The 23,206-nt window shown below is 49.9% G+C and overlaps 17 non-coding genes across 17 annotated transcripts; all 17 read left to right on the forward strand.

The window, feature by feature from the left end:
• Positions 1 to 969: 969 nt before the first annotated feature.
• Positions 970 to 1,052, forward strand: TRNAL-CAG (transfer RNA leucine (anticodon CAG)). Its single transcript has one exon. It is a non-coding gene; the product is annotated as a tRNA-Leu (tRNA).
• A 729-nt stretch (positions 1,053 to 1,781) lies between these two features.
• Positions 1,782 to 1,864, forward strand: TRNAL-CAG (transfer RNA leucine (anticodon CAG)). The gene has a single exon. It is a non-coding gene; the product is annotated as a tRNA-Leu (tRNA).
• Positions 1,865 to 4,210: 2,346 nt separating this feature from the next.
• On the forward strand, positions 4,211 to 4,293 carry TRNAL-CAG (transfer RNA leucine (anticodon CAG)). The gene has a single exon. It is a non-coding gene; the product is annotated as a tRNA-Leu (tRNA).
• Positions 4,294 to 6,489: 2,196 nt separating this feature from the next.
• On the forward strand, positions 6,490 to 6,572 carry TRNAL-CAG (transfer RNA leucine (anticodon CAG)). The gene has a single exon. It is a non-coding gene; the product is annotated as a tRNA-Leu (tRNA).
• A 1,064-nt stretch (positions 6,573 to 7,636) lies between these two features.
• TRNAL-CAG (transfer RNA leucine (anticodon CAG)) lies at positions 7,637 to 7,719 on the forward strand. The gene has a single exon. It is a non-coding gene; the product is annotated as a tRNA-Leu (tRNA).
• Positions 7,720 to 8,448: 729 nt separating this feature from the next.
• On the forward strand, positions 8,449 to 8,531 carry TRNAL-CAG (transfer RNA leucine (anticodon CAG)). Its single transcript has one exon. It is a non-coding gene; the product is annotated as a tRNA-Leu (tRNA).
• A 729-nt stretch (positions 8,532 to 9,260) lies between these two features.
• TRNAL-CAG (transfer RNA leucine (anticodon CAG)) lies at positions 9,261 to 9,343 on the forward strand. The gene has a single exon. It is a non-coding gene; the product is annotated as a tRNA-Leu (tRNA).
• Positions 9,344 to 10,406: 1,063 nt separating this feature from the next.
• TRNAL-CAG (transfer RNA leucine (anticodon CAG)) lies at positions 10,407 to 10,489 on the forward strand. Its single transcript has one exon. It is a non-coding gene; the product is annotated as a tRNA-Leu (tRNA).
• Positions 10,490 to 11,218: 729 nt separating this feature from the next.
• TRNAL-CAG (transfer RNA leucine (anticodon CAG)) lies at positions 11,219 to 11,301 on the forward strand. Its single transcript has one exon. It is a non-coding gene; the product is annotated as a tRNA-Leu (tRNA).
• Positions 11,302 to 12,357: 1,056 nt separating this feature from the next.
• On the forward strand, positions 12,358 to 12,440 carry TRNAL-CAG (transfer RNA leucine (anticodon CAG)). The gene has a single exon. It is a non-coding gene; the product is annotated as a tRNA-Leu (tRNA).
• Positions 12,441 to 13,501: 1,061 nt separating this feature from the next.
• On the forward strand, positions 13,502 to 13,584 carry TRNAL-CAG (transfer RNA leucine (anticodon CAG)). Its single transcript has one exon. It is a non-coding gene; the product is annotated as a tRNA-Leu (tRNA).
• Positions 13,585 to 15,454: 1,870 nt separating this feature from the next.
• TRNAL-CAG (transfer RNA leucine (anticodon CAG)) lies at positions 15,455 to 15,537 on the forward strand. Its single transcript has one exon. It is a non-coding gene; the product is annotated as a tRNA-Leu (tRNA).
• A 420-nt stretch (positions 15,538 to 15,957) lies between these two features.
• TRNAL-CAG (transfer RNA leucine (anticodon CAG)) lies at positions 15,958 to 16,040 on the forward strand. Its single transcript has one exon. It is a non-coding gene; the product is annotated as a tRNA-Leu (tRNA).
• Positions 16,041 to 17,098: 1,058 nt separating this feature from the next.
• On the forward strand, positions 17,099 to 17,181 carry TRNAL-CAG (transfer RNA leucine (anticodon CAG)). Its single transcript has one exon. It is a non-coding gene; the product is annotated as a tRNA-Leu (tRNA).
• A 420-nt stretch (positions 17,182 to 17,601) lies between these two features.
• On the forward strand, positions 17,602 to 17,684 carry TRNAL-CAG (transfer RNA leucine (anticodon CAG)). The gene has a single exon. It is a non-coding gene; the product is annotated as a tRNA-Leu (tRNA).
• A 1,058-nt stretch (positions 17,685 to 18,742) lies between these two features.
• Positions 18,743 to 18,825, forward strand: TRNAL-CAG (transfer RNA leucine (anticodon CAG)). The gene has a single exon. It is a non-coding gene; the product is annotated as a tRNA-Leu (tRNA).
• Positions 18,826 to 21,030: 2,205 nt separating this feature from the next.
• Positions 21,031 to 21,113, forward strand: TRNAL-CAG (transfer RNA leucine (anticodon CAG)). Its single transcript has one exon. It is a non-coding gene; the product is annotated as a tRNA-Leu (tRNA).
• The last annotated feature ends 2,093 nt before the right edge of the window (positions 21,114 to 23,206 follow it).

The raw sequence follows: 23,206 nt of genomic DNA on the forward strand, positions 1-23,206 counted from the left end.
AAAACAGAATTTGATAGCGCAGGTTCTTTCAGGGAATCTCCAGAGCAAGGGTGTTCTTTTCTGAGCCTCACCAAACCCTTATTCAAAGAGCTTCTAAAATCCCACCACCTCCAAGAAACCCTACATCGTTCTGAAGGACTGTAAGCTGAATTTTTAAATTCCTCTTCGCTGCCATGCAACGCCTGGCCTTTGCCGTAAATTGCCTAAGCTCTCAAAACTCCAAACATCTGAGCTGTATCCTCAATGTTCCTGGCGCTTTTACGCACTGGTGAAGCCTCATGGGGGCAGGGGTTTATCTTTCACTGCAGCCAGACGTGACTGCTCCTGTCTGCTGCCGTCTGATGGATGATGCCAGCGTGCCTGCGTGCATTACACATTTCTTCAATTTCAAGGACCGGTGAAGGCAGACTGAAGAATGGTGCCCATGAGCAATATCGTTTAGGCCAGCTGGGCAATGCTAGTTAGCTGCTTTCTTCCACCATACCAGTTTGCTCCTGGAACTGCAGCTCAGCTCCAACCAGGCCAGTGCTGCCGAGTGGTAAAACGGCACACAAGCCGAGGACAGGCCATTTTGGAGGAAAGACGGGAACGAATCTCATTACTTTAGTTGATGCGTACCTAAAAAAGCACCTGCCGAAACCCGGGATCGAACCAGGGACCTTTAGATCTCCCAACTGAGCTATTTCGGCCTCCTGAGTGCCCGGTGGCCAATGGCCTTCCACGGGAGGGGTACAAACTGTAGTACAGCACTTCTCCCAAAGTACTATCTGGAGCTACCAAGAGCTGAGGAGCCACAAGCATGGAGCTGGGCAGTCACACGTGTCTTCCTGACCCTTGCTTGGGTAGTACACAAGATTGTAATATACACCCAATGACGGTCATGGTTTTTCCTTTGGAGAAGTTCTCCCGCTAAGGCTTAAGGAGTAGAATAGTTCTGTTTGGAAAAGTACACTATCTTGCCGACAGGTTGTCAGGATGGCCGAGCGGTCTAAGGCGCTGCGTTCAGGTCGCAGTCTCCTCTGGAGGCGTGGGTTCGAATCCCACTTCTGACAGTGTTCTGAAGCGCGGGCTTTGTCTTTCTCTTTACTTAACTATCTCCTTTCTAGGAGGTTGCCGAGTAGAAGAGCGTAGAAAAACAGAATTTGATAGCGCAGGTTCTTTCAGGGAATCTCCAGAGCAAGGGTGTTCTTTTCTGAGCCTCACCAAACCCTTTTTCAAAGAGCTTCTAAAATCCCACCACCTCCAAGAAACCCTACATCGTTCTGATGGACTGTAAGCTGAATTTTTAAATTCCTCTTCGCTGCCATGCAACGCCTGGCCTTTGCCGTAAATTGCCTAAGCTCTCAAAACTCCAAACATCTGAGCTCTATCCTCAATGTTCTCATTACAATCTCATTACTTTAGTTGATGCGTACCTAAAAAAGCACCTGCCGAAACCCGGGATCGAACCAGGGACCTTTAGATCTTCAGTCTAACGCTCTCCCAACTGAGCTATTTCGGCCTCCTGAGTGCCCGGTGGCCAATGGCCTTCCACGGGAGGGGTACAAACTGTAGTACAGCACTTCTCCCAAAGTACTATCTGGAGCTACCAAGAGCTGAGGAGCCACAAGCATGGAGCTGGGCAGTCACACGTGTCTTCCTGACCCTTGCTTGGGTAGTACACAAGATTGTAATATACACCCAATGACGGTCATGGTTTTTCCTTTGGAGAAGTTCTCCCGCTAAGGCTTAAGGAGTAGAATAGTTCTGTTTGGAAAAGTACACTACCTTGCAGACAGGTTGTCAGGATGGCCGAGCGGTCTAAGGCGCTGCGTTCAGGTCGCAGTCTCCTCTGGAGGCGTGGGTTCGAATCCCACTTCTGACAGTGGACTGAAGCGCGGGCTTTGTCTTTCTCTTTACTTAACTATCTCCTTTCTAGGAGGTTGCCGAGTAGAAGAGCGTAGAAAAACAGAATTTGATAGCGCAGGTTCTTTCAGGGAATCTCCAGAGCAAGGGTGTTCTTTTCTGAGCCTCACCAAACCCTTATTCAAAGAGCTTCTAAAATCCCACCACCTCCAAGAAACCCTACATCGTTCTGATGGACTGTAAGCTGAATTTTTAAATTCCTCTTCGCTGCCATGCAACGCCTGGCCTTTGCCGTAAATTGCCTAAGCTCTCAAAACTCCAAACATCTGAGCTGTATCCTCAATGTTCCTGGCGCTTTTACGCACTGGTGAAGCCTCATGGGGGCAGGGGTTTATCTTTCACTGCAGCCAGACGTGACTGCTCCTGTCTGCTGCCGTCTGATGGATGATGCCAGCGTGCCTGCGTGCATTACACATTTCTTCAATTTCAAGGACCGGTGAAGGCAGACTGAAGAATGGTGCCCATGAGCAATATCGTTTAGGCCAGCTGGGCAATGCTAGTTAGCTGCTTTCTTCCACCATACCAGTTTGCTCCTGGAACTGCAGCTCAGCTCCAACCAGGCCAGTGCTGCCGAGTGGTAAAACGGCACACAAGCCGAGGACAGGCCATTTTGGAGGAAAGACGGGAACGAATCTCATTACTTTAGTTGATGCGTACCTAAAAAAGCACCTGCCGAAACCCGGGATCGAACCAGGGACCTTTAGATCTCCCAACTGAGCTATTTCGGCCTCCTGAGTGCCCGGTGGCCAATGGCCTTCCACGGGAGGGGTACAAACTGTAGTACAGCACTTCTCCCAAAGTACTATCTGGAGCTACCAAGAGCTGAGGAGCCACAAGCATGGAGCTGGGCAGTCACACGTGTCTTCCTGACCCTTGCTTGGGTAGTACACAAGATTGTAATATACACCCAATGACGGTCATGGTTTTTCCTTTGGAGAAGTTCTCCCGCTAAGGCTTAAGGAGTAGAATAGTTCTGTTTGGAAAAGTACACTATCTTGCCGACAGGTTGTCAGGATGGCCGAGCGGTCTAAGGCGCTGCGTTCAGGTCGCAGTCTCCTCTGGAGGGGTGGGTTCGAATCCCACTTCTGACAGTGTTCTGAAGCGCGGGCTTTGTCTTTCTCTTTACTTAACTATCTCCTTTCTAGGAGGTTGCCGAGTAGAAGAGCGTAGAAAAACAGAATTTGATAGCGCAGGTTCTTTCAGGGAATCTCCAGAGCAAGGGTGTTCTTTTCTGAGCCTCACCAAACCCTTTTTCAAAGAGCTTCTAAAATCCCACCACCTCCAAGAAACCCTACATCGTTCTGATGGACTGTAAGCTGAATTTTTAAATTCCTCTTCGCTGCCATGCAACGCCTGGCCTTTGCCGTAAATTGCCTAAGCTCTCAAAACTCCAAACATCTGAGCTGTATCCTCAATGTTCTCATTACAATCTCATTACTTTAGTTGATGCGTACCTAAAAAAGCACCTGCCGAAACCCGGGATCGAACCAGGGACGTTTAGATCTTCAGTCTAACGCTCTCCCAACTGAGCTATTTCGGCCTCCTGAGTGCCCGGTGGCCAATGGCCTTCCACGGGAGGGGTACAAACTGTAGTACAGCACTTCTCCCAAAGTACTATCTGGAGCTACCAAGAGCTGAGGAGCCACAAGCATGGAGCTGGGCAGTCACACGTGTCTTCCTGACCCTTGCTTGGGTAGTACACAAGATTGTAATATACACCCAATGACGGTCATGGTTTTTCCTTTGGAGAAGTTCTCCCGCTAAGGCTTAAGGAGTAGAATAGTTCTGTTTGGAAAAGTACACTACCTTGCAGACAGGTTGTCAGGATGGCCGACCGGTCTAAGGCGCTGCGTTCAGGTCGCAGTCTCCTCTGGAGGCGTGGGTTCGAATCCCACTTCTGACAGTGTTCTGAAGCGCGGGCTTTGTCTTTCTCTTTACTTAACTATCTCCTTTCTAGGAGGTTGCCGAGTAGAAGAGCGTAGAAAAACAGAATTTGATAGCGCAGGTTCTTTCAGCTATTTCGGCCTCCTGAGTGCCCGGTGGCCAATGGCCTTCCACGGGAGGGGTACAAACTGTAGTACAGCACTTCTCCCAAAGTACTATCTGGAGCTACCAAGAGCTGAGGAGCCACAAGCATGGAGCTGGGCAGTCACACGTGTCTTCCTGACCCTTGCTTGGGTAGTACACAAGATTGTAATATACACCCAATGACGGTCATGGTTTTTCCTTTGGAGAAGTTCTCCCGCTAAGGCTTAAGGAGTAGAATAGTTCTGTTTGGAAAAGTACACTACCTTGCAGACAGGTTGTCAGGATGGCCGAGCGGTCTAAGGCGCTGCGTTCAGGTCGCAGTCTCCTCTGGAGGCGTGGGTTCGAATCCCACTTCTGACAGTGGACTGAAGCGCGGGCTTTGTCTTTCTCTTTACTTAACTATCTCCTTTCTAGGAGGTTGCCGAGTAGAAGAGCGTAGAAAAACAGAATTTGATAGCGCAGGTTCTTTCAGGGAATCTCCAGAGCAAGGGTGTTCTTTTCTGAGCCTCACCAAACCCTTATTCAAAGAGCTTCTAAAATCCCACCACCTCCAAGAAACCCTACATCGTTCTGATGGACTGTAAGCTGAATTTTTAAATTCCTCTTCGCTGCCATGCAACGCCTGGCCTTTGCCGTAAATTGCCTAAGCTCTCAAAACTCCAAACATCTGAGCTGTATCCTCAATGTTCCTGGCGCTTTTACGCACTGGTGAAGCCTCATGGGGGCAGGGGTTTATCTTTCACTGCAGCCAGACGTGACTGCTCCTGTCTGCTGCCGTCTGATGGATGATGCCAGCGTGCCTGCGTGCATTACACATTTCTTCAATTTCAAGGACCGGTGAAGGCAGACTGAAGAATGGTGCCCATGAGCAATATCGTTTAGGCCAGCTGGGCAATGCTAGTTAGCTGCTTTCTTCCACCATACCAGTTTGCTCCTGGAACTGCAGCTCAGCTCCAACCAGGCCAGTGCTGCCGAGTGGTAAAACGGCACACAAGCCGAGGACAGGCCATTTTGGAGGAAAGACGGGAACGAATCTCATTACTTTAGTTGATGCGTACCTAAAAAAGCACCTGCCGAAACCCGGGATCGAACCAGGGACCTTTAGATCTCCCAACTGAGCTATTTCGGCCTCCTGAGTGCCCGGTGGCCAATGGCCTTCCACGGGAGGGGTACAAACTGTAGTACAGCACTTCTCCCAAAGTACTATCTGGAGCTACCAAGAGCTGAGGAGCCACAAGCATGGAGCTGGGCAGTCACACGTGTCTTCCTGACCCTTGCTTGGGTAGTACACAAGATTGTAATATACACCCAATGACGGTCATGGTTTTTCCTTTGGAGAAGTTCTCCCGCTAAGGCTTAAGGAGTAGAATAGTTCTGTTTGGAAAAGTACACTATCTTGCCGACAGGTTGTCAGGATGGCCGAGCGGTCTAAGGCGCTGCGTTCAGGTCGCAGTCTCCTCTGGAGGGGTGGGTTCGAATCCCACTTCTGACAGTGTTCTGAAGCGCGGGCTTTGTCTTTCTCTTTACTTAACTATCTCCTTTCTAGGAGGTTGCCGAGTAGAAGAGCGTAGAAAAACAGAATTTGATAGCGCAGGTTCTTTCAGGGAATCTCCAGAGCAAGGGTGTTCTTTTCTGAGCCTCACCAAACCCTTTTTCAAAGAGCTTCTAAAATCCCACCACCTCCAAGAAACCCTACATCGTTCTGATGGACTGTAAGCTGAATTTTTAAATTCCTCTTCGCTGCCATGCAACGCCTGGCCTTTGCCGTAAATTGCCTAAGCTCTCAAAACTCCAAACATCTGAGCTGTATCCTCAATGTTCCTGGCGCTTTTACGCACTGGTGAAGCCTCATGGGGGCAGGGGTTTATCTTTCACTGCAGCCAGACGTGACTGCTCCTGTCTGCTGCCGTCTGATGGATGATGCCAGCGTGCCTGCGTGCATTACACATTTCTTCAATTTCAAGGACCGGTGAAGGCAGACTGAAGAATGGTGCCCATGAGCAATATCGTTTAGGCCAGCTGGGCAATGCTAGTTAGCTGCTTTCTTCCACCATACCAGTTTGCTCCTGGAACTGCAGCTCAGCTCCAACCAGGCCAGTGCTGCCGAGTGGTAAAACGGCACACAAGCCGAGGACAGGCCATTTTGGAGGAAAGACGGGAACGAATCTCATTACTTTAGTTGATGCGTACCTAAAAAAGCACCTGCCGAAACCCGGGATCGAACCAGGGACCTTTAGATCTTCAGTCTAACGCTCTCCCAACTGAGCTATTTCGGCCTCCTGAGTGCCCGGTGGCCAATGGCCTTCCACGGGAGGGGTACAAACTGTAGTACAGCACTTCTCCCAAAGTACTATCTGGAGCTACCAAGAGCTGAGGAGCCACAAGCATGGAGCTGGGCAGTCACACGTGTCTTCCTGACCCTTGCTTGGGTAGTACACAAGATTGTAATATACACCCAATGACGGTCATGGTTTTTCCTTTGGAGAAGTTCTCCCGCTAAGGCTTAAGGAGTAGAATAGTTCTGTTTGGAAAAGTACACTATCTTGCCGACAGGTTGTCAGGATGGCCGAGCGGTCTAAGGCGCTGCGTTCAGGTCGCAGTCTCCTCTGGAGGCGTGGGTTCGAATCCCACTTCTGACAGTGTTCTGAAGCGCGGGCTTTGTCTTTCTCTTTACTTAACTATCTCCTTTCTAGGAGGTTGCCGAGTAGAAGAGCGTAGAAAAACAGAATTTGATAGCGCAGGTTCTTTCAGGGAATCTCCAGAGCAAGGGTGTTCTTTTCTGAGCCTCACCAAACCCTTTTTCAAAGAGCTTCTAAAATCCCACCACCTCCAAGAAACCCTACATCGTTCTGATGGACTGTAAGCTGAATTTTTAAATTCCTCTTCGCTGCCATGCAACGCCTGGCCTTTGCCGTAAATTGCCTAAGCTCTCAAAACTCCAAACATCTGAGCTGTATCCTCAATGTTCCTGGCGCTTTTACGCACTGGTGAAGCCTCATGGGGGCAGGGGTTTATCTTTCACTGCAGCCAGACGTGACTGCTCCTGTCTGCTGCCGTCTGATGGATGATGCCAGCGTGCCTGCGTGCATTACACATTTCTTCAATTTCAAGGACCGGTGAAGGCAGACTGAAGAATGGTGCCCATGAGCAATATCGTTTAGGCCAGCTGGGCAATGCTAGTTAGCTGCTTTCTTCCACCATACCAGTTTGCTCCTGGAACTGCAGCTCAGCTCCAACCAGGCCAGTGCTGCCGAGTGGTAAAACGGCACACAAGCCGAGGACAGGCCATTTTGGAGGAAAGACGGGAACGAATCTCATTACTTTAGTTGATGCGTACCTAAAAAAGCACCTGCCGAAACCCGGGATCGAACCAGGGACCTTTAGATCTTCAGTCTAACGCTCTCCCAACTGAGCTATTTCGGCCTCCTGAGTGCCCGGTGGCCAATGGCCTTCCACGGGAGGGGTACAAACTGTAGTACAGCACTTCTCCCAAAGTACTATCTGGAGCTACCAAGAGCTGAGGAGCCACAAGCATGGAGCTGGGCAGTCACACGTGTCTTCCTGACCCTTGCTTGGGTAGTACACAAGATTGTAATATACACCCAATGACGGTCATGGTTTTTCCTTTGGAGAAGTTCTCCCGCTAAGGCTTAAGGAGTAGAATAGTTCTGTTTGGAAAAGTACACTATCTTGCCGACAGGTTGTCAGGATGGCCGAGCGGTCTAAGGCGCTGCGTTCAGGTCGCAGTCTCCTCTGGAGGCGTGGGTTCGAATCCCACTTCTGACAGTGTTCTGAAGCGCGGGCTTTGTCTTTCTCTTTACTTAACTATCTCCTTTCTAGGAGGTTGCCGAGTAGAAGAGCGTAGAAAAACAGAATTTGATAGCGCAGGTTCTTTCAGGGAATCTCCAGAGCAAGGGTGTTCTTTTCTGAGCCTCACCAAACCCTTTTTCAAAGAGCTTCTAAAATCCCACCACCTCCAAGAAACCCTACATCGTTCTGATGGACTGTAAGCTGAATTTTTAAATTCCTCTTCGCTGCCATGCAACGCCTGGCCTTTGCCGTAAATTGCCTAAGCTCTCAAAACTCCAAACATCTGAGCTGTATCCTCAATGTTCTCATTACAATCTCATTACTTTAGTTGATGCGTACCTAAAAAAGCACCTGCCGAAACCCGGGATCGAACCAGGGACCTTTAGATCTTCAGTCTAACGCTCTCCCAACTGAGCTATTTCGGCCTCCTGAGTGCCCGGTGGCCAATGGCCTTCCACGGGAGGGGTACAAACTGTAGTACAGCACTTCTCCCAAAGTACTATCTGGAGCTACCAAGAGCTGAGGAGCCACAAGCATGGAGCTGGGCAGTCACACGTGTCTTCCTGACCCTTGCTTGGGTAGTACACAAGATTGTAATATACACCCAATGACGGTCATGGTTTTTCCTTTGGAGAAGTTCTCCCGCTAAGGCTTAAGGAGTAGAATAGTTCTGTTTGGAAAAGTACACTATCTTGCCGACAGGTTGTCAGGATGGCCGAGCGGTCTAAGGCGCTGCGTTCAGGTCGCAGTCTCCTCTGGAGGCGTGGGTTCGAATCCCACTTCTGACAGTGTTCTGAAGCGCGGGCTTTGTCTTTCTCTTTACTTAACTATCTCCTTTCTAGGAGGTTGCCGAGTAGAAGAGCGTAGAAAAACAGAATTTGATAGCGCAGGTTCTTTCAGGGAATCTCCAGAGCAAGGGTGTTCTTTTCTGAGCCTCACCAAACCCTTTTTCAAAGAGCTTCTAAAATCCCACCACCTCCAAGAAACCCTACATCGTTCTGATGGACTGTAAGCTGAATTTTTAAATTCCTCTTCGCTGCCATGCAACGCCTGGCCTTTGCCGTAAATTGCCTAAGCTCTCAAAACTCCAAACATCTGAGCTGTATCCTCAATGTTCTCATTACAATCTCATTACTTTAGTTGATGCGTACCTAAAAAAGCACCTGCCGAAACCCGGGATCGAACCAGGGACCTTTAGATCTTCAGTCTAACGCTCTCCCAACTGAGCTATTTCGGCCTCCTGAGTGCCCGGTGGCCAATGGCCTTCCACGGGAGGGGTACAAACTGTAGTACAGCACTTCTCCCAAAGTACTATCTGGAGCTACCAAGAGCTGAGGAGCCACAAGCATGGAGCTGGGCAGTCACACGTGTCTTCCTGACCCTTGCTTGGGTAGTACACAAGATTGTAATATACACCCAATGACGGTCATGGTTTTTCCTTTGGAGAAGTTCTCCCGCTAAGGCTTAAGGAGTAGAATAGTTCTGTTTGGAAAAGTACACTACCTTGCAGACAGGTTGTCAGGATGGCCGAGCGGTCTAAGGCGCTGCGTTCAGGTCGCAGTCTCCTCTGGAGGCGTGGGTTCGAATCCCACTTCTGACAGTGTTCTGAAGCGCGGGCTTTGTCTTTCTCTTTACTTAACTATCTCCTTTCTAGGAGGTTGCCGAGTAGAAGAGCGTAGAAAAACAGAATTTGATAGCGCAGGTTCTTTCAGGGAATCTCCAGAGCAAGGGTGTTCTTTTCTGAGCCTCACCAAACCCTTTTTCAAAGAGCTTCTAAAATCCCACCACCTCCAAGAAACCCTACATCGTTCTGATGGACTGTAAGCTGAATTTTTAAATTCCTCTTCGCTGCCATGCAACGCCTGGCCTTTGCCGTAAATTGCCTAAGCTCTCAAAACTCCAAACATCTGAGCTGTATCCTCAATGTTCCTGGCGCTTTTACGCACTGGTGAAGCCTCATGGGGGCAGGGGTTTATCTTTCACTGCAGCCAGACGTGACTGCTCCTGTCTGCTGCCGTCTGATGGATGATGCCAGCGTGCCTGCGTGCATTACACATTTCTTCAATTTCAAGGACCGGTGAAGGCAGACTGAAGAATGGTGCCCATGAGCAATATCGTTTAGGCCAGCTGGGCAATGCTAGTTAGCTGCTTTCTTCCACCATACCAGTTTGCTCCTGGAACTGCAGCTCAGCTCCAACCAGGCCAGTGCTGCCGAGTGGTAAAACGGCACACAAGCCGAGGACAGGCCATTTTGGAGGAAGGACGGGAACGAATCTCATTACTTTAGTTGATGCGTACCTAAAAAAGCACCTGCCGAAACCCGGGATCGAACCAGGGACCTTTAGATCTTCAGTCTAACGCTCTCCCAACTGAGCTATTTCGGCCTCCTGAGTGCCCGGTGGCCAATGGCCTTCCACGGGAGGGGTACAAACTGTAGTACAGCACTTCTCCCAAAGTACTATCTGGAGCTACCAAGAGCTGAGGAGCCACAAGCATGGAGCTGGGCAGTCACACGTGTCTTCCTGACCCTTGCTTGGGTAGTACACAAGATTGTAATATACACCCAATGACGGTCATGGTTTTCCTTTGGAGAAGTTCTCCCGCTAAGGCTTAAGGAGTAGAATAGTTCTGTTTGGAAAAGTACACTATCTTGCCGACAGGTTGTCAGGATGGCCGAGCGGTCTAAGGCGCTGCGTTCAGGTCGCAGTCTCCTCTGGAGGCGTGGGTTCGAATCCCACTTCTGACAGTGTTCTGAAGCGCGGGCTTTGTCTTTCTCTTTACTTAACTATCTCCTTTCTAGGAGGTTGCCGAGTAGAAGAGCGTAGAAAAACAGAATTTGATAGCGCAGGTTCTTTCAGGGAATCTCCAGAGCAAGGGTGTTCTTTTCTGAGCCTCACCAAACCCTTTTTCAAAGAGCTTCTAAAATCCCACCACCTCCAAGAAACCCTACATCGTTCTGATGGACTGTAAGCTGAATTTTTAAATTCCTCTTCGCTGCCATGCAACGCCTGGCCTTTGCCGTAAATTGCCTAAGCTCTCAAAACTCCAAACATCTGAGCTGTATCCTCAATGTTCTCATTACAATCTCATTACTTTAGTTGATGCGTACCTAAAAAAGCACCTGCCGAAACCCGGGATCGAACCAGGGACCTTTAGATCTTCAGTCTAACGCTCTCCCAACTGAGCTATTTCGGTCTCCTGAGTGCCCGGTGGCCAATGGCCTTCCACGGGAGGGGTACAAACTGTAGTACAGCACTTCTCCCAAAGTACTATCTGGAGCTACCAAGAGCTGAGGAGCCACAAGCATGGAGCTGGGCAGTCACACGTGTCTTCCTGACCCTTGCTTGGGTAGTACACAAGATTGTAATATACACCCAATGACGGTCATGGTTTTTCTTTTGGAGAAGTTCTCCCGCTAAGGCTTAAGGAGTAGAATAGTTCTGTTTGGAAAAGTACACTATCTTGCCGACAGGTTGTCAGGATGGCCGAGCGGTCTAAGGCGCTGCGTTCAGGTCGCAGTCTCCTCTGGAGGCGTGGGTTCGAATCCCACTTCTGACAGTGTTCTGAAGCGCGGGCTTTCTCTTTACTTAACTATCTCCTTTCTAGGAGGTTGCGAGTAGAAGAGCGTAGAAAAACAGAATTTGATAGCGCAGGTTCTTTCAGGGAATCTCCAGAGCAAGGGTGTTCTTTTCTGAGCCTCACCAAACCCTTTTTCAAAGAGCTTCTAAAATCCCACCACCTCCAAGAAACCCTACATCGTTCTGATGGACTGTAAGCTGAATTTTTAAATTCCTCTTCGCTGCCATGCAACGCCTGGCCTTTGCCGTAAATTGCCTAAGCTCTCAAAACTCCAAACATCTGAGCTGTATCCTCAATGTTCCTGGCGCTTTTACGCACTGGTGAAGCCTCATGGGGGCAGGGGTTTATCTTTCACTGCAGCCAGACGTGACTGCTCCTGTCTGCTGCCGTCTGATGGATGATGCCAGCGTGCCTGCGTGCATTACACATTTCTTCAATTTCAAGGGACCGGTGAAGGCAGACTGAAGAATGGTGCCCATGAGCAATATCGTTTAGGCCAGCTGGGCAATGCTAGTTAGCTGCTTTCTTCCACCATACCAGTTTGCTCCTGGAACTGCAGCTCAGCTCCAACCAGGCCAGTGCTGCCGAGTGGTAAAACGGCACACAAGCCGAGGACAGGCCATTTTGGAGGAAAGACGGGAACGAATCTCATTACTTTAGTTGATGCGTACCTAAAAAGCACCTGCCGAAACCCGGGATCGAACCAGGGACCTTTAGATCTTCAGTCTAACGCTCTCCCAACTGAGCTATTTCGGCCTCCTGAGTGCCCGGTGGCCAATGGCCTTCCACGGGAGGGGTACAAACTGTAGTACAGCACTTCTCCCAAAGTACTATCTGGAGCTACCAAGAGCTGAGGAGCCACAAGCATGGAGCTGGGCAGTCACACGTGTCTTCCTGACCCTTGCTTGGGTAGTACACAAGATTGTAATATACACCCAATGACGGTCATGTTTTTCCTTTGGAGAAGTTCTCCCGCTAAGGCTTAAGGAGTAGAATAGTTCTGTTTGGAAAAGTACACTACCTTGCAGACAGGTTGTCAGGATGGCCGAGCGGTCTAAGGCGCTGCGTTCAGGTCGCAGTCTCCTCTGGAGGCGTGGGTTCGAATCCCACTTCTGACAGTGTTCTGAAGCGCGGGCTTGTCTTCTCTTTACTTAACTATCTCCTTTCTAGGAGGTTGCCGAGTAGAAGAGCGTAGAAAAACAGAATTTGATAGCGCAGGTTCTTTCAGGGAATCTCCAGAGCAAGGGTGTTCTTTTCTGAGCCTCACCAAACCCTTTTTCAAAGAGCTTCTAAAATCCCACCACCTCCAAGAAACCCTACATCGTTCTGATGGACTGTAAGCTGAATTTTTAAATTCCTCTTCGCTGCCATGCAACGCCTGGCCTTTGCCGTAAATTGCCTAAGCTCTCAAACTCCAAACATCTGAGCTGTATCCTCAATGTTCCTGGCGCTTTTACGCACTGGTGAAGCCTCATGGGGGCAGGGGTTTATCTTTCACTGCAGCCAGACGTGACTGCTCCTGTCTGCTGCCGTCTGATGGATGATGCCAGCGTGCCTGCGTGCATTACACATTTCTTCAATTTCAAGGACCGGTGAAGGCAGACTGAAGAATGGTGCCCATGAGCAATATCGTTTAGGCCAGCTGGGCAATGCTAGTTAGCTGCTTTCTTCCACCATACCAGTTTGCTCCTGGAACTGCAGCTCAGCTCCAACCAGGCCAGTGCTGCCGAGTGGTAAAACGGCACACAAGCCGAGGACAGGCCATTTTGGAGGAAAGACGGGAACGAATCTCATTACTTTAGTTGATGCGTACCTAAAAAAGCACCTGCCGAAACCCGGGATCGAACCAGGGACCTTTAGATCTTCAGTCTAACGCTCTCCCAACTGAGCTATTTCGGCCTCCTGAGTGCCCGGTGGCCAATGGCCTTCCACGGGAGGGGTACAAACTGTAGTACAGCACTTCTCCCAAAGTACTATCTGGAGCTACCAAGAGCTGAGGAGCCACAAGCATGGAGCTGGGCAGTCACACGTGTCTTCCTGACCCTTGCTTGGGTAGTACACAAGATTGTAATATACACCCAATGACGGTCATGGTTTTTCCTTTGGAGAAGTTCTCCCGCTAAGGCTTAAGGAGTAGAATAGTTCTGTTTGGAAAAGTACACTATCTTGCCGACAGGTTGTCAGGATGGCCGAGCGGTCTAAGGCGCTGCGTTCAGGTCGCAGTCTCCTCTGGAGGCGTGGGTTCGAATCCCACTTCTGACAGTGTTCTGAAGCGCGGGCTTTGTCTTTCTCTTTACTTAACTATCTCCTTTCTAGGAGGTTGCCGAGTAGAAGAGCGTAGAAAAACAGAATTTGATAGCGCAGGTTCTTTCAGGGAATCTCCAGAGCAAGGGTGTTCTTTTCTGAGCCTCACCAAACCCTTTTTCAAAGAGCTTCTAAAATCCCACCACCTCCAAGAAACCCTACATCGTTCTGATGGACTGTAAGCTGAATTTTTAAATTCCTCTTCGCTGCCATGCAACGCCTGGCCTTTGCCGTAAATTGCCTAAGCTCTCAAAACTCCAAACATCTGAGCTGTATCCTCAATGTTCTCATTACAATCTCATTACTTTAGTTGATGCGTACCTAAAAAAGCACCTGCCGAAACCCGGGATCGAACCAGGGACCTTTAGATCTTCAGTCTAACGCTCTCCCAACTGAGCTATTTCGGCCTCCTGAGTGCCCGGTGGCCAATGGCCTTCCACGGGAGGGGTACAAACTGTAGTACAGCACTTCTCCCAAAGTACTATCTGGAGCTACCAAGAGCTGAGGAGCCACAAGCATGGAGCTGGGCAGTCACACGTGTCTTCCTGACCCTTGCTTGGGTAGTACACAAGATTGTAATATACACCCAATGACGGTCATGGTTTTTCCTTTGGAGAAGTTCTCCCGCTAAGGCTTAAGGAGTAGAATAGTTCTGTTTGGAAAAGTACACTACCTTGCAGACAGGTTGTCAGGATGGCCTAGCGGTCTAAGGCGCTGCGTTCAGGTCGCAGTCTCCTCTGGAGGCGTGGGTTCGAATCCCACTTCTGACAGTGTTCTGAAGCGCGGGCTTTCTCTTTACTTAACTATCTCCTTTCTAGGAGGTTGCCGAGTAGAAGAGCGTAGAAAAACAGAATTTGATAGCGCAGGTTCTTTCAGGGAATCTCCAGAGCAAGGGTGTTCTTTTCTGAGCCTCACCAAACCCTTTTTCAAAGAGCTTCTAAAATCCCACCACCTCCAAGAAACCCTACATCGTTCTGATGGACTGTAAGCTGAATTTTTAAATTCCTCTTCGCTGCCATGCAACGCCTGGCCTTTGCCGTAAATTGCCTAAGCTCTCAAAACTCCAAACATCTGAGCTGTATCCTCAATGTTCCTGGCGCTTTTACGCACTGGTGAAGCCTCATGGGGGCAGGGGTTTATCTTTCACTGCAGCCAGACGTGACTGCTCCTGTCTGCTGCCGTCTGATGGATGATGCCAGCGTGCCTGCGTGCATTACACATTTCTTCAATTTCAAGGACCGGTGAAGGCAGACTGAAGAATGGTGCCCATGAGCAATATCGTTTAGGCCAGCTGGGCAATGCTAGTTAGCTGCTTTCTTCCACCATACCAGTTTGCTCCTGGAACTGCAGCTCAGCTCCAACCAGGCCAGTGCTGCCGAGTGGTAAAACGGCACACAAGCCGAGGACAGGCCATTTTGGAGGAAAGACGGGAACGAATCTCATTACTTTAGTTGATGCGTACCTAAAAAAGCACCTGCCGAAACCCGGGATCGAACCAGGGACCTTTAGATCTTCAGTCTAACGCTCTCCCAACTGAGCTATTTCGGCCTCCTGAGTGCCCGGTGGCCAATGGCCTTCCACGGGAGGGGTACAAACTGTAGTACAGCACTTCTCCCAAAGTACTATCTGGAGCTACCAAGAGCTGAGGAGCCACAAGCATGGAGCTGGGCAGTCACACGTGTCTTCCTGACCCTTGCTTGGGTAGTACACAAGATTGTAATATACACCCAATGACGGTCATGGTTTTTCCTTTGGAGAAGTTCTCCCGCTAAGGCTTAAGGAGTAGAATAGTTCTGTTTGGAAAAGTACACTATCTTGCCGACAGGTTGTCAGGATGGCCGAGTGGTCTAAGGCGCTGCGTTCAGGTCGCAGTCTCCTCTGGAGGCGTGGGTTCGAATCCCACTTCTGACAGTGTTCTGAAGCGCGGGCTTTGTCTTTCTCTTTACTTAACTATCTCCTTTCTAGGAGGTTGCCGAGTAGAAGAGCGTAGAAAAACAGAATTTGATAGCGCAGGTTCTTTCAGGGAATCTCCATGACTGAGCTATTTCGGCCTCCTGAGTGCCCGGTGGCCAATGGCCTTCCACAGGAGGGGTACAAACTGTAGTACAGCACTTCTCCCAAAGTACTATCTGGAGCTACCAAGAGCTGAGGAGCCACAAGCATGGAGCTGGGCAGTCACACGTGTCTTCCTGACCCTTGCTTGGGTAGTACACAAGATTGTAATATACACCCAATGACGGTCATGGTTTTTCCTTTGGAGAAGTTCTCCCGCTAAGGCTTAAGGAGTGGAATAGTTCTGTTTGGAAAAGTACACTACCTTGCCGACAGGTTGTCAGGATGGCCGAGCGGTCTAAGGCGCTGCGTTCAGGTCGCAGTCTCCTCTGGAGGCGTGGGTTCGAATCCCACTTCTGACAGTGTTCTGAAGCGCGGGCTTTCTCTTTACTTAACTATCTCCTTTCTAGGAGGTTGCCGAGTAGAAGAGCGTAGAAAAACAGAATTTGATAGCGCAGGTTCTTTCAGGGAATCTCCAGAGCAAGGGTGTTCTTTTCTGAGCCTCACCAAACCCTTTTTCAAAGAGCTTCTAAAATCCCACCACCTCCAAGAAACCCTACATCGTTCTGATGGACTGTAAGCTGAATTTTTAAATTCCTCTTCGCTGCCATGCAACGCCTGGCCTTTGCCGTAAATTGCCTAAGCTCTCAAAACTCCAAACATCTGAGCTGTATCCTCAATGTTCCTGGCGCTTTTACGCACTGGTGAAGCCTCATGGGGGCAGGGGTTTATCTTTCACTGCAGCCAGACGTGACTGCTCCTGTCTGCTGCCGTCTGATGGATGATGCCAGCGTGCCTGCGTGCATTACACATTTCTTCAATTTCAAGGACCGGTGAAGGCAGACTGAAGAATGGTGCCCATGAGCAATATCGTTTAGGCCAGCTGGGCAATGCTAGTTAGCTGCTTTCTTCCACCATACCAGTTTGCTCCTGGAACTGCAGCTCAGCTCCAACCAGGCCAGTGCTGCCGAGTGGTAAAACGGCACACAAGCCGAGGACAGGCCATTTTGGAGGAAAGACGGGAACGAATCTCATTACTTTAGTTGATGCGTACCTAAAAAAGCACCTGCCGAAACCCGGGATCGAACCAGGGACCTTTAGATCTTCAGTCTAACGCTCTCCCAACTGAGCTATTTCGGCCTCCTGAGTGCCCGGTGGCCAATGGCCTTCCACGGGAGGGGTACAAACTGTAGTACAGCACTTCTCCCAAAGTACTATCTGGAGCTACCAAGAGCTGAGGAGCCACAAGCATGGAGCTGGGCAGTCACACGTGTCTTCCTGACCCTTGCTTGGGTAGTACACAAGATTGTAATATACACCCAATGACGGTCATGGTTTTTCCTTTGGAGAAGTTCTCCCGCTAAGGCTTAAGGAGTAGAATAGTTCTGTTTGGAAAAGTACACTATCTTGCCGACAGGTTGTCAGGATGGCCGAGCGGTCTAAGGCGCTGCGTTCAGGTCGCAGTCTCCTCTGGAGGCGTGGGTTCGAATCCCACTTCTGACAGTGTTCTGAAGCGCGGGCTTTGTCTTTCTCTTTACTTAACTATCTCCTTTCTAGGAGGTTGCCGAGTAGAAGAGCGTAGAAAAACAGAATTTGATAGCGCAGGTTCTTTCAGGGAATCTCCATGACTGAGCTATTTCGGCCTCCTGAGTGCCCGGTGGCCAATGGCCTTCCACAGGAGGGGTACAAACTGTAGTACAGCACTTCTCCCAAAGTACTATCTGGAGCTACCAAGAGCTGAGGAGCCACAAGCATGGAGCTGGGCAGTCACACGTGTCTTCCTGACCCTTGCTTGGGTAGTACACAAGATTGTAATATACACCCAATGACGGTCATGGTTTTTCCTTTGGAGAAGTTCTCCCGCTAAGGCTTAAGGAGTGGAATAGTTCTGTTTGGAAAAGTACACTACCTTGCCGACAGGTTGTCAGGATGGCCGAGCGGTCTAAGGCGCTGCGTTCAGGTCGCAGTCTCCTCTGGAGGCGTGGGTTCGAATCCCACTTCTGACAGTGTTCTGAAGCGCGGGCTTTCTCTTTACTTAACTATCTCCTTTCTAGGAGGTTGCCGAGTAGAAGAGCGTAGAAAAACAGAATTTGATAGCGCAGGTTCTTTCAGGGAATCTCCAGAGCAAGGGTGTTCTTTTCTGAGCCTCACCAAACCCTTTTTCAAAGAGCTTCTAAAATCCCACCACCTCCAAGAAACCCTACATCGTTCTGATGGACTGTAAGCTGAATTTTTAAATTCCTCTTCGCTGCCATGCAACGCCTGGCCTTTGCCGTAAATTGCCTAAGCTCTCAAAACTCCAAACATCTGAGCTGTATCCTCAATGTTCCTGGCGCTTTTACGCACTGGTGAAGCCTCATGGGGGCAGGGGTTTATCTTTCACTGCAGCCAGACGTGACTGCTCCTGTCTGCTGCCGTCTGATGGATGATGCCAGCGTGCCTGCGTGCATTACACATTTCTTCAATTTCAAGGACCGGTGAAGGCAGACTGAAGAATGGTGCCCATGAGCAATATCGTTTAGGCCAGCTGGGCAATGCTAGTTAGCTGCTTTCTTCCACCATACCAGTTTGCTCCTGGAACTGCAGCTCAGCTCCAACCAGGCCAGTGCTGCCGAGTGGTAAAACGGCACACAAGCCGAGGACAGGCCATTTTGGAGGAAAGACGGGAACGAATCTCATTACTTTAGTTGATGCGTACCTAAAAAAGCACCTGCCGAAACCCGGGATCGAACCAGGGACCTTTAGATCTTCAGTCTAACGCTCTCCCAACTGGGCTAATTCGGCCTCCTGAGTGCCCGGTGGCCAATGGCCTTCCACAGGAGGGGTACAAACTGTAGTACAGCACTTCTCCCAAAGTACTATCTGGAGCTACCAAGAGCTGAGGAGCCACAAGCATGGAGCTGGGCAGTCACACGTGTCTTCCTGACCCTTGCTTGGGTAGTACACAAGATTGTAATATACACCCAATGACGGTCATGGTTTTTCCTTTGGAGAAGTTCTCCCGCTAAGGCTTAAGGAGTGGAATAGTTCTGTTCGGAAAAGTACACTACCTTGCCGACAGGTTGTCAGGATGGCCGAGCGGTCTAAGGCGCTGCGTTCAGGTCGCAGTCTCCTCTGGAGGCGTGGGTTCGAATCCCACTTCTGACAGTGGACTGAAGCGCGGGCTTTCTCTTTACTTAACTATCTCCTTTCTAGGAGGTTGCCGAGTAGAAGAGCGTAGAAAAACAGAATTTGATAGCGCAGGTTCTTTCAGGGAATCTCCAGAGCAAGGGTGTTCTTTTCTGAGCCTCACCAAACCCTTATTCAAAGAGCTTCTAAAATCCCACCACCTCCAAGAAACCCTACATCGTTCTGATGGACTGTAAGCTGAATTTTTAAATTCCTCTTCGCTGCCATGCAACGCCTGGCCTTTGCCGTAAATTGCCTAAGCTCTCAAAACTCCAAACATCTGAGCTGTATCCTCAATGTTCCTGGCGCTTTTACGCACTGGTGAAGCCTCATGGGGGCAGGGGTTTATCTTTCACTGCAGCCAGACGTGACTGCTCCTGTCTGCTGCCGTCTGATGGATGATGCCAGCGTGCCTGCGTGCATTACACATTTCTTCAATTTCAAGGACCGGTGAAGGCAGACTGTAGAATGGTGCCCATGAGCAATATTGTTTAGGCCAGCTGGGCAATGCTAGTTAGCTGCTTTCTTCCACCATACCAGTTTGCTCCTGGAACTGCAGCTCAGCTCCAACCAGGCCAGTGCTGCCGAGTGGTAAAACGGCACACAAGCCGAGGACAGGCCATTTTGGAGGAAAGACGGGAACGAATCTCATTACTTTAGTTGACGCGTACCTAAAAAAGCACCTGCCGAAACCCGGGATCGAACCAGGGACCTTTAGATCTTCAGTCTAACGCTCTCCCAACTGAGCTATTTCGGCCTCCTGAGTGCCCGGTGGCCAATGGCCTTCCACGGGAGGGGTACAAACTGTAGTACAGCACTTCTCCCAAAGTACTATCTGGAGCTACCAAGAGCTGAGCAGCCACAAGCATGGAGCTGGGCAGTCACACGTGTCTTCCTGACCCTTGCTTGGGTAGTACACAAGATTGTAATATACACCCAATGACGGTCATGGTTTTTCCTTTGGAGAAGTTCTCCCGCTAAGGCTTAAGGAGTGGAATAGTTCTGTTTGGAAAAGTACACTACCTTGCCGACAGGTTGTCAGGATGGCCGAGCGGTCTAAGGCGCTGTGTTCAGGTCGCAGTCTCCTCTGGATGCGTGGGTTCGAATCCCACTTCTGACAGTGGTCTGAAGCGCGGGCTTTGTCTTTCTCTTTACTTAACTATCTCCTTTCTAGGAGGTTGCCGAGTAGAAGAGCGTAGAAAAACAGAATTTGATAGCGCAGGTTCTTTCGGGGAATCTCCAGAGCAAGGGTGTTCTTTTCTGAGCCTCACCAAACCCTTATTCAAAGAGCTTCTAAAATCCCACCACCTCCAAGAAACCCTACATCGTTCTGATGGACTGTAAGCTGAATTTTTAAATTCCTCTTCGCTGCCATGCAACGCCTGGCCTTTGCCGTAAATTGCCTAAGCTCTCAAAACTCCAAACATCTGAGCTGTATCCTCAATGTTCCTGGCGCTTTTACGCACTGGTGAAGCCTCATGGGGGCAGGGGTTTATCTTTCACTGCAGCCAGACGTGACTGCTCCTGTCTGCTGCCGTCTGATGGATGATGCCAGCGTGCCTGCGTGCATTACACATTTCTTCAATTTCAAGGACCGGTGAAGGCAGACTGAAGAATGGTGCCCATGAGCAATATTGTTTAGGCCAGCTGGGCAATGCTAGTTAGCTGCTTTCTTCCACCATACCAGTTTGCTCCTGGAACTGCAGCTCAGCTCCAACCAGGCCAGTGCTGCCGAGTGGTAAAACGGCACACAAGCTGAGGACAGGCCATTTTGGAGGAAAGACGGGAACGAATCTCATTACTTTAGTTGATGCGTACCTAAAAAAGCACCTGCCGAAACCCGGGATCGAACCAGGGACCTTTAGATCTTCAGTCTAACGCTCTCCCAACTGAGCTATTTCGGCCTCCTGAGTGCCCGGTGGCCAATGGCCTTCCACGGGAGGGGTACAAACTGTAGTACAGCACTTCTCCCAAAGTACTATCTGGAGCTACCAAGAGCTGAGGAGCCACAAGCATGGAGCTGGGCAGTCACACGTGTCTTCCTGACCCTTGCTTGGGTAGTACACAAGATTGTAATATACACCCAATGACGGTCATGGTTTTTCCTTTGGAGAAGTTCTCCCGCTAAGGCTTAAGGAGTGGAATAGTTCTGTTTGGAAAAGTACACCACCTTGCTGACAGGTTGTCAGGATGGCCGAGCGGTCTAAGGCGCTGCGTTCAGGTCGCAGTCTCCTCTGGAGGCGTGGGTTCGAATCCCACTTCTGACAGTGGACTGAAGCGCGGGCTTTCTCTTTACTTAACTATCTCCTTTCTAGGAGGTTGCCGAGTAGCAGAGCGTAGAAAAACAGAATTTGATAGCGCAGGTTCTTTCAGGGAATCTCCAGAGCAAGGGTGTTCTTTTCTCAGCCTCACCAAACCCTTATTCAAAGAGCTTCTAAAATCCCACCACCTCCAAGAAACCCTACATCGTTCTGATGGACTGTAAGCTGAATTTTTAAATTCCTCTTCGCTGCCATGCAACGCCTGGCCTTTGCCGTAAATTGCCTAAGCTCTCAAAACTCCAAACATCTGAGCTGTATCCTCAATGTTCCTGGCGCTTTTACGCACTGGTGAAGCCTCATGGGGGCAGGGGTTTATCTTTCACTGCAGCCAGACGTGACTGCTCCTGTCTGCTGCCGTCTGATGGATGATGCCAGCGTGCCTGCGTGCATTACACATTTCTTCAATTTCAAGGACCGGTGAAGGCAGACTGAAGAATGGTGCCCATGAGCAATATTGTTTAGGCCAGCTGGGCAATGCTAGTTAGCTGCTTTCTTCCACCATACCAGTTTGCTCCTGGAACTGCAGCTCAGCTCCAACCAGGCCAGTGCTGCCGAGTGGTAAAACGGCACACAAGCCGAGGACAGGCCATTTTGGAGGAAAGACGGGAACGAATCTCATTACTTTAGTTGACGCGTACCTAAAAAAGCACCTGCCGAAACCCGGGATCGAACCAGGGACCTTTAGATCTTCAGTCTAACGCTCTCCCAACTGAGCTATTTCGGCCTCCTGAGTGCCCGGTGGCCAATGGCCTTCCACGGGAGGGGTACAAACTGTAGTACAGCACTTCTCCCAAAGTACTATCTGGAGCTACCAAGAGCTGAGGAGCCACAAGCATGGAGCTGGGCAGTCACACGTGTCTTCCTGACCCTTGCTTGGGTAGTACACAAGATTGTAATATACACCCAATGACGGTCATGGTTTTTCCTTTGGAGAAGTTCTCCCGCTAAGGCTTAAGGAGTAGAATAGTTCTGTTTGGAAAAGTACACTATCTTGCCGACAGGTTGTCAGGATGGCCGAGCGGTCTAAGGCGCTGCGTTCAGGTCGCAGTCTCCTCTGGAGGCGTGGGTTCGAATCCCACTTCTCACAGTGTTCTGAAGCGTGGGCTTTGTCTTTCTCTTTACTTAACTATCTCCTTTCTAGGAGGTTGCCGAGTAGAAGAGCGTAGAAAAACAGAATTTGATAGCGCAGGTTCTTTCAGGGAATCTCCAGAGCAAGGGTGTTCTTTTCTGAGCCTCACCAAACCCTTATTCAAAGAGCTTCTAAAATCCCACCACCTCCAAGAAACCCTACATCGTTCTGATGGACTGTAAGCTGAATTTTTAAATTCCTCTTCGCTGCCATGCAACGCCTGGCCTTTGCCGTAAATTGCCTAAGCTCTCAAAACTCCAAACATCTGAGCTGTATCCTCAATGTTCCTGGCGCTTTTACGCACTGGTGAAGCCTCATGGGGGCAGGGGTTTATCTTTCACTGCAGCCAGACGTGACTGCTCCTGTCTGCTGCCGTCTGATGGATGATGCCAGCGTGCCTGCGTGCATTACACATTTCTTCAATTTCAAGGACCGGTGAAGGCAGACTGAAGAATGGTGCCCATGAGCAATATTGTTTAGGCCAGCTGGGCAATGCTAGTTAGCTGCTTTCTTCCACCATACCAGTTTGCTCCTGGAACTGCAGCTCAGCTCCAACCAGGCCAGTGCTGCCGAGTGGTAAAACGGCACACAAGCCGAGGACAGGCCATTTTGGAGGAAAGACGGGAACGAATCTCATTACTTTAGTTGATGCGTACCTAAAAAAGCACCTGCCGAAACCCGGGATCGAACCAGGGACCTTTAGATCTTCAGTCTAACGCTCTCCCAACTGAGCTATTTCGGCCTCCTGAGTGCCCGGTGGCCAATGGCCTTCCACGGGAGGGGTACAGCACTTCTCCCAAAGTACTATCTGGAGCTACCAAGAGCTGAGGAGCCACAAGCATGGAGCTGGGCAGTCACACGTGTCTTCCTGACCCTTGCTTGGGTAGTACACAAGATTGTAATATACACC

The sequence above is a fragment of the Dendropsophus ebraccatus genome, unplaced genomic scaffold, assembly GCF_027789765.1.
Source record: "Dendropsophus ebraccatus isolate aDenEbr1 unplaced genomic scaffold, aDenEbr1.pat pat_scaffold_473_ctg1, whole genome shotgun sequence".
In the NCBI taxonomy this organism is placed as follows: Eukaryota; Metazoa; Chordata; class Amphibia; order Anura; family Hylidae; genus Dendropsophus; species Dendropsophus ebraccatus.